Here is an 8,489-nt window from a genome sequence, read left to right as displayed (position 1 = left end):
TATTATTACTATAATTTTATCAAGGTGTTAGTTGTTGTCATGTTGCCAAGTTGTTCAGTAGGATGAGTCTCAAAGCAGAGTTGTACTTTCTTTGTTGTAATAGATTCAACATTAAACCTCTATTACATAGTGAAATTAACCACTATAGAGAATCAAGACACTCCTGTTTTCTTTTTGGTTTGTTTTTAAATAAGAAATAATAATTCAATTCAACTCAGTTTATTTCTATAGTACCAATTAACAACACATGTCATCTCAAGGCACTTTACAGTTCACCAGATTATCCAGTCAAATTCATTCAAAGTTGATATTTCTCTCGAGGATGGAGTCACAGCCAAAAAGGAATGGACGAGGCGAAGCTATTATGGGAAAAAGCAGAGAGAGCATAATGTTACAGATTGGACTAACAAGTTCAGCAGAGTGGGAGAATAGAGATAGAATGAAGCAGAATAATGAAAAAGGGGCCCCTATGTCCTCCAGCAGTCTAAGCCTATAGCAGCATAACTATAGAGATAGCTCAGGATAACCTGAGCCACTCTAACTATAAGCTTTATCAAAAATGAAAGTTTTAAGCCTAGCCTTAAAAGTAGACAGGGTGTCTGCCTCACGGACTAAAACTGGTCATTGGTTCCACAGGAGAGGAGCCTGATAACTAAAAGATCTGCCTCCCATTCTATTTTTAGAAATTCTAGGAACCACTAGTTAACCTGCAGATTGACAGCGAAGTGCTCTGTTAGGAACATAAGGAACAATCAGATCTCTGATATCAGATGGAGCTTGGCCATTTAAGGCTTTATATGTGAGAAGGAGGATTTTAAATTCTATTCTGGATTTAACAGGAAGCCAATGAAGAGAAGCCAGGATAGGAGAGATATGATCTCATCAGAACTCTGGCTGCAGCTGGGTTCACAGAGTTAAATCTGCACACCACAGACATCAGCTACTGCACAGAGACCTGCCACATTTAGAAGTTTTCTGATGACCCTTCAGTAGTTGGATGTATAAGAAGTGATCATGTCTTGCATACAGGCTCAATCCCAAACCACCACATTGCAATATTGTATTGTGACCCTTGTTGACTCCCAGGGGCCATTATGGGACAGATTGGATTATTCAGATTTAGGTTTCTTGTCATAAATTTAAACGAGTGTTCCGCATCAGATTCAAAAAGCGTTCACTTACGCGCTTTCTAAAGAAAGCGCGTAAGTGAGCGCGCTTTCTTTAGAATTTGAAATCTGCATGATTATGCTCCCATCTGGAGTTAAGGAACCCCACTGAGAGATTGGGTTCCATCTGACAGAGACAGCCAGAACAGGGGAGAGGTAGTGGCTGGCTGGGTCTAGCTCTGGGGGGTAAAAGGGTGGTTATACTCCCACAGCAGTGGGTCGCAGTGAGCTTGTCACAGATATTTTTGATTTATGCCCAATATTGAAGCGTACTCTGCACTATGTTATTCCACGCCACAACGCAAGAGGGACAATCAGGAACTAGCTGTGGGTCTAGATACAGCTGAGGTGGTGAGGAAGTGGTCTCTACGTAATCTTTGCATCTGCGTTGGTTTAATAAATGTGTTAAAAAACCCATAAAGTCCCCCAACCGCATGTATTTGAACAAATAATCAAACATCTTGTAGCTTTGATCTGCAGAAGGGCACTAGGCAAGGATTTTCACTCCCTCCTTCATTGTTTTCTATCTTTATTGAACTACTAGCTACAGCAATCAGACTAACCAACAATATTACAGGTATTAAATGCAGTAATATAGAACATAAAATCAGTATTTATGCAGATGATGCATTACTCATTCTCCAGCACTCAAAAACCGTACTGTATATTGAGTTGCTGAAAATATTGTTTCATGCTTTTACAATAATTTATAAACCACATAGGATGTTCTGCACACACTGAACTTTACAAATATAGATCATTTGAGATGTTAAAGGAAAATGCCAGCCAGCAAGGAATAATCAATGGATCTATTCCTAAAACTAATATGTTTGCAGTGATTTGATGAATTTAGCATTAATCACTAAAGAAATACAGATAGTCAAATAGTTGATAGTAAAAAATACCGGCCATCCTTACGCAAATATAGTAACATCTGACTCCTGACATCTTCTGGAAGTGGTAAGCCTAGCGCCATTTTTTTGACATGGGAGCCGGCTCGGAGCTCGTCTGTCTGGCTGTGTGTTTCTTGGACAGGGCCGCCTTTTACAGTTGCCTTTTGTATCTCTGCTTCTGTCTCCTTGAACCCCAGTCAGCCTGTGCAGATGGCCGCTCACATTGAGCCTGGTTCTGCTGGAGGTTTCTTCCTGTTTAAAGGGAGTTTTTCCTCTCCACTGTCGCTACAAGCATGCTTAGTGTGAGGGATTGCCTTTGAGTCAATGAGTCAATGCAATCAACTGGTTTTCCTTAGATAGAAAACTCTGAATAAATGTGACTGTATGATCTGGTGAAGTATAAAGCGCCTTGAGATGACACGTGTTGTGAATTGGCGCTATAGAAATAAACTGAATTGAACTGAATTTAATTTAATTTTCCCTCTCCCTCCTTTTTACAAGCAAAATCAATGGGAACTACTAGACACATCTGCAATCAACAACAATTATTAAAGATTTCCAGAGGACTTCACCAGAGAAATTCACCAGAGCTATAGTGAAACTGACAATGCCCACGTGCATGGCAGTTGGATGTTGGAATACATGGGGTAAAAGTGAAAAAAAAATTTATTTCACCTTTCCGATTTCTGATCCTCCACGGACGGGTTCATCGTTGGATTGCCAACGTGAAGAGGGAGGATTTACCATCAAACTTCTGTCCAGAGGAAAAACACGTAATATGTAGCCAACATTTGGAAGAAGAATGTTTTCAAGATGACTTGGATCATAGCGCGTTGTTACAAACACCAGATACAGCACTGGGACTTGATCAACAGCCGATACAGCACCATGACGTCACAAACCAGTAGGTGGCAGTAGTGTTCTTTGACAAACATGGATGCCTCCAGTAAAGCACATTGAAATGCAAATTACTCTTAATTAAAAACACTTATCATTTATTGAACAGTATGGAATAATTTCATATTAAAAGTACTTTCAGAAGCTTGTAATTTGAATGTGAACGGACTTTTCCTTTAAATGTTGTTGGATTATTAATTTAAGTTAATCAGGTTGTGGTGGTCTGAAAAAAAATGCTTGAAGAAATTCCTGGTCTAATTTCTTTTCCCAGACCGCTCCTGGTTAAGCCCTTTTTAACTGCAACTTTATCCTTTAAATGACAACACCAATCTATGTGAGCATTCCCTCAGCTTAAACGACTTCAGCTGGGAAGCAGGTTAACGCAGGAAGTTTGGAGCAGGCATTGTACAATGGTCTGTCGCATGTGTTTTTAACTGATTTGTTGGCTGCCAAGGAGCAAAAAACCCACCAGGAGGAAGTACGCATTGTTCTGCAGGAGCATTTTCTCTTTCTCAGTGGCATGAGGACAATGGACCCAGATGGCTATTTGTCCTTCATAAGACGCACAGGAATCCCAAGAAAACAAAAAAATGCTAGGAGTTTCAGTTGGTGTGCTTCTCTTTTTCTTTGTTTTGTTTGTTTTTTTCTGAGAAAGCAGAGTGTCAAAATTCAAAGAAGATAAGCTCACATTTCCCTTCTCACACAAACAGTTGTTGACATGAAGAAATCTCAAAGATCATGATCGCCAGAGAGCAGAGGCGAACAGAGAGAAGAGGAAAGAGACAGGAGCCAAAGAGAAACGTGCTGCAAAGAGGGGATAATCTGAGTAGCCACCATGCTGATTGTGCTCCACAGAGACAGGAAATGGCCCTGCTACACGCAGGAAATGAGCTGATGGCTTAGATAAGATGGGAAACTGAAATTAAACAAGTCCAAGCATAAACAGTGAGCAGTAGTGGCAAGTCCATAAATCCATCCTAAACCGTCTGCTGCACAAAAGTCATATTTGCTGTTGCACCAATTAAGACAAAAGCCTGTTACTGCAATGGCATCTATTTTTGACAAAATACATTTCTGGGTTATGATCCCACATGCCTTTTGTGACACATTGATCCTTTAATCAAATGATTTTAGCACCTGTTTGATTAGTTCCTCTGTACTGTTAGCATTAGTGAGCTCTTTAACTGGGTCAATCAATTATATTCAGTTTATTTCTATAGCCGCAATTCACAACACATGTCATCTCAAGGACCTTTACAGTTCAACAGATCATCCAGTCACATTCATTCAAAGTTTTTTATCTTAGGCAAACCAGCTGATTGCATCGACTCATTGACTTAAAGACAATCCCTCATACTAAGCATGCTTGTAGCGACTGTGGAGAGGAAAAACTCCCTTTTAACAGGAAGAAACCTCCAGCAGAACCAGGCTAAATGTGAGCGGCCATCTGCTGAGGCTGACTGGGGTTCAAGGAGACAGAAGCAGAGATACAAAAAGGCAAATGTGAATATAAAACTGTAATATCACCCTGATCTCATAAAGCAGATCCCATTTAACCATAACCAATGATGCTTTTCTACCTTTCAGCATTATTGTGTTTAGTGATTAATCTCTCATACACATATATTGACCCCCTTAGGCCAAAATCAACAGATTTGCATTTGCAGTGCTTTAGCCTGCAAAATTCACTGACACTGTTATTTATTATCAACCCTGAACGCACACAGGAATTACCTAAAGGTATTGGAATTCAGGAGCATTAGAAAATTTGAAGTTATGTTGAAATTTAAAGGACCAGTATTATTTAAGGCCATAAGTACTGAAAACAACTAAGCATACATTTGCAACAGCCTTCCATGCTACCGGACGACAGTGTTTAAATTTGGCTGATGCATTAGGAGTTTATCACTGTCCTCTGGTGATGTGAGGGCAATTGTGGGCAGATTGAAGCACAGGAGGGGCTGCAGTCCTGCTGACTAAACTAATTAAGTGGGAACTCAGGAAACATCTGCAGCACTGTTTCTCCTTATATGGCAAGTAGAATTTAGGCATTCATATTAATTACAAAGGGCAAGCTGGAGAGATAATCCATAAACTTTGACATTTAATCACTCCAGTATTCATAGCGGTATTCAATTTGACTGTGTGAATGATCTGTCTGAAACTAGTCCATGCATTTGTTACTTCCAGGCTGGACTACTGTAATTCTTTACTATCAGGAAATCCATAAACTGTAGTTAAAAGCCTTCAGCTGATCCAAAATGCTGCAGCCAGAGTTCTGATGAAAATAAAAAAGAGAGATCATATCTCTCCTATCCTGGCTTCTCTTCATTGGCTTCCTGTTAAATCCAGAATAGAATTTAAAATCCTCCTTCTCACATATAAAGCCTTAAATGGCCAAGCTCCATCTGATATCAGAGATCTGATTGTTCCTTATGTTCCTAACAGAGCACTTCTCTCTCAGTCTGCAGGTTTGCTAGTGGTTCCTAGAATTCCTAAAAGTGAGGCAGACACCCTGTCTACTTTTAAGGCTAGGCTTAAAACTTTCCTTTTTGATAAAGCTTATAGTTAGAGTGGCTCAGGTTATCCTGAGCTATCTCTATAGTTATGCTGCTATAGGCTTAGACTGCTGGAGGACATAGGGACCCCTTTTTCATCATTCTGCTTCATTCTATCTATTCTCCCACTCTGCACAATCTGTTAGTTCAATCTCTAATGTTCTGCTGTCTCTGATTTTTCTCAGACTAGGTTTGCCTCATCTGTTCCTTTTTTTTTCATAGTAGCTTCATCTGGTCTGTTCCTGTTTGGCTGTGTCTCCATCCAGCAGAGAAATTTCAGCTTTGCTGCCATCAACACCTTTGTTTATAGATGTTGGAGATCGGCCTGTTTTTTCAGTGCATTCCTGTTTCTCTCACTGTGACTAACTGGATGTGCTCTCTTCATCCTCTGACATGGGAGCTGGCTCGGAGCTGGCTGTGTGTTTCGTGGACGGGGCCGCCTTTAACAGCTGCTTTTTGTATCTCTGCTTCTGTCTCCTTGAACCCCAGTTGGCCTCAGCAGATGGCCGCTCACACTGAGCCTGGTTCTGCTCAAGTAAGTAATTTCGTTGCACCCCTGTGGAGCGATGACAATAAAGTATTCTGATTCTGCTGGATGTTTCTTCTTGTTAAAAGGGAGTTTATCCTCTCCATTGTCGCTACAAGCATGCTTAGTGTGAGGGATTGCCTTCGAGTTAATGAGTTGATGCAATCAACTGGTTTACCTTAGATAGAAAACTTTGAATTAATTTGACTGGATGATCTGGTAAACTGTAAATCGCCTTGAGATGACATGTGTTGACGTCTTTACTTTGCGTTTAGTGTTATCGTGTAAATTAGCGGATCAACCCATGTCTGGTGTTCCCACAGCATGCCGATCAGAGCCTAGGCGATTTTAACGTGGGTCGCTTGCCGTGTTGTTTGACCCAGGTAGACACGTGTCAGTGAGCTGGTCCCACTGCCACTAAGAGCCGATTGTTCCCGGGTTTAAACTCGTTTTCAATCAGTAGGAAAAGGCTATAAGTCATCCAAGCAAGCTGTGGAGATATTGTCCACCTGTATATCTGAGGTCCAACAGTGGCTCATCGAAGTCTCTGTGTGGTTTACTACAAGGCGAGACGTCCACTTAGGTGTAGTGCTAATGACTGCCATAAAGGGAACTAAACTAAAAAGTCTGATGTGAAAAGTTTTAGGAAGTTTTCTCTCAACACACAAAGGTGGATTTACAATAAGACGGGGGGAAAATCCTTGGTGTTGGATACTCTTTTTCTATTTAATGAACATATGAAGAGAATCTCACAAACTTTAAAAGTCATACTGAAACTTTTAAAAAACTACATAACTAAGTGCATATGTCCCTCTTTCACCACTAGAGGCACCTTTTTGCCTCTATAATCTTCTGTTTTTGGGGTTCACTTCTTAAAGAGCTCCTTCATATGATGTTCCAGGGAGTTATCATTACTATTAGTTACTTAGCTGTAGCAGAAAAAGAAGAGCTCAAAGCGAACTTCCTGAGAAACAACACATATCCTTGGAAGGGTGGAAGCTAACTAGCAGCAGATGTGTCAGCCCACCCATCTATCGAGCAGGAATCTTCTCCAATAATTTTCAAACTGTAAGAGAGCTGGAAAGCAGTGGAACATTACATCATCAGTGCTGTTGCACAACTGTTAGAGGAAAACCAGATGTTTTTATTCCATTCTCAGTGGGGTAAGAGCAGACGAAGTACAGTAAAAAGCATTGCTTTACTTTGCTTTGGATATGCTGGAGAAGATTTTCAGTCATCCAGGTCATAGTCATTACAAAAAAGTTAAAAACAATCCACTGGACTTTGTTTCTAAGTTTGAAGACGTTTTGATTCCCATCAGGAAGCTTTTTCAATTAAAAATGTCAGAATAGCGTTGAGTTCTTTGCTTTGGATCAATCCAATGTGAAGACATTTGTGTCTTGATTTACATGAGAGAAAAACCCCTGGCGCGTACCTGACCAGCTGTTAGCATCAGTTTGTTGTGTATTAATCTGCACTAATCATAAGATAAAATAAAGTTAATGTTTTATAAGTTTAAAGTTGTTTTCCCAAATACTGTTATAAGAGCAATTCAAGGCCAAAAAGGAAAAAGAAAAAAACAGAGCAATGAATGGAGCCATTCAAGGCCAGAGAGGAGAAAAGCAGAGCAGTGAGTATGTGTAACTATTGCACCTGGCCCCAATAGGAGTGAAGTCTGCAGGACAACGCAGGGTTGAGGCCCCTTAGTGATAAGATAGCACACTCAATAAAAATGAAATATTTGACATCTCAAGGTTGCCCAGCTCAGCAAAATTTGGCCATACAAAAAGAGTTGTTATTTTCAAGGCACCCTTTCTGGGTAATGGTCCCAGAAAGGGTGATGCTTTGACTAAGATACGAGGGGGGAGCAGTAGGCCAGACTGACATGGCTTGAAGCAAGGGAAAGATGTGTTCTGACATGTTTGTGACTAAACCGTCATAAGTTTCTGATTTGAATGCACCAGATGTTTTCATGGCCTGAGAGATTGCTCTCACAAGAATGAGATGTGTCTATGAATGTCACCGTGTTTTGCAGATAAATATCAATGGACCTTTACCAAAGACTGAAATATGTTCTGAAGGGGGTTTTCCACCGATAAGAAATGTATAAAAGGGAGCTGTGTTCACCATTTGTTCAGCTTCGGCTCACCGGTGACCAGCTCAGTGTGAATGTGTTTGTGTTTTAGCAATAAACACACTGGACCCGGACTCAGCTGCCTCTGCCTAAATTTTTTGATCTTTGTTTGAGACTTTTTCTGCTTTTTAAGAACTTTGAATTTTTATAAAACTTAGCTTCAATTTTAAGTCGTCAAGAAGAGAATTATAGACGACATAATTGGCGGCCAGCGCAGGAGGAAAGCAAAAAGGGACGTCGGACGTCTCGGCACCATGGAGAGCGTGGAAACCCCCAAAGGGGCCCCTAATTACCAAAAAAAGGTGAGTCAATTGT

This window comes from Cyprinodon tularosa, unplaced genomic scaffold (genome assembly GCF_016077235.1).
Source record: "Cyprinodon tularosa strain WSP-4 unplaced genomic scaffold, ASM1607723v1 ctg653, whole genome shotgun sequence".
In the NCBI taxonomy this organism is placed as follows: domain Eukaryota; kingdom Metazoa; phylum Chordata; class Actinopteri; order Cyprinodontiformes; family Cyprinodontidae; genus Cyprinodon; species Cyprinodon tularosa.
The sequence above is the reverse complement of the archived record's forward strand: the minus strand, read 5'-3'. Positions refer to the sequence as shown.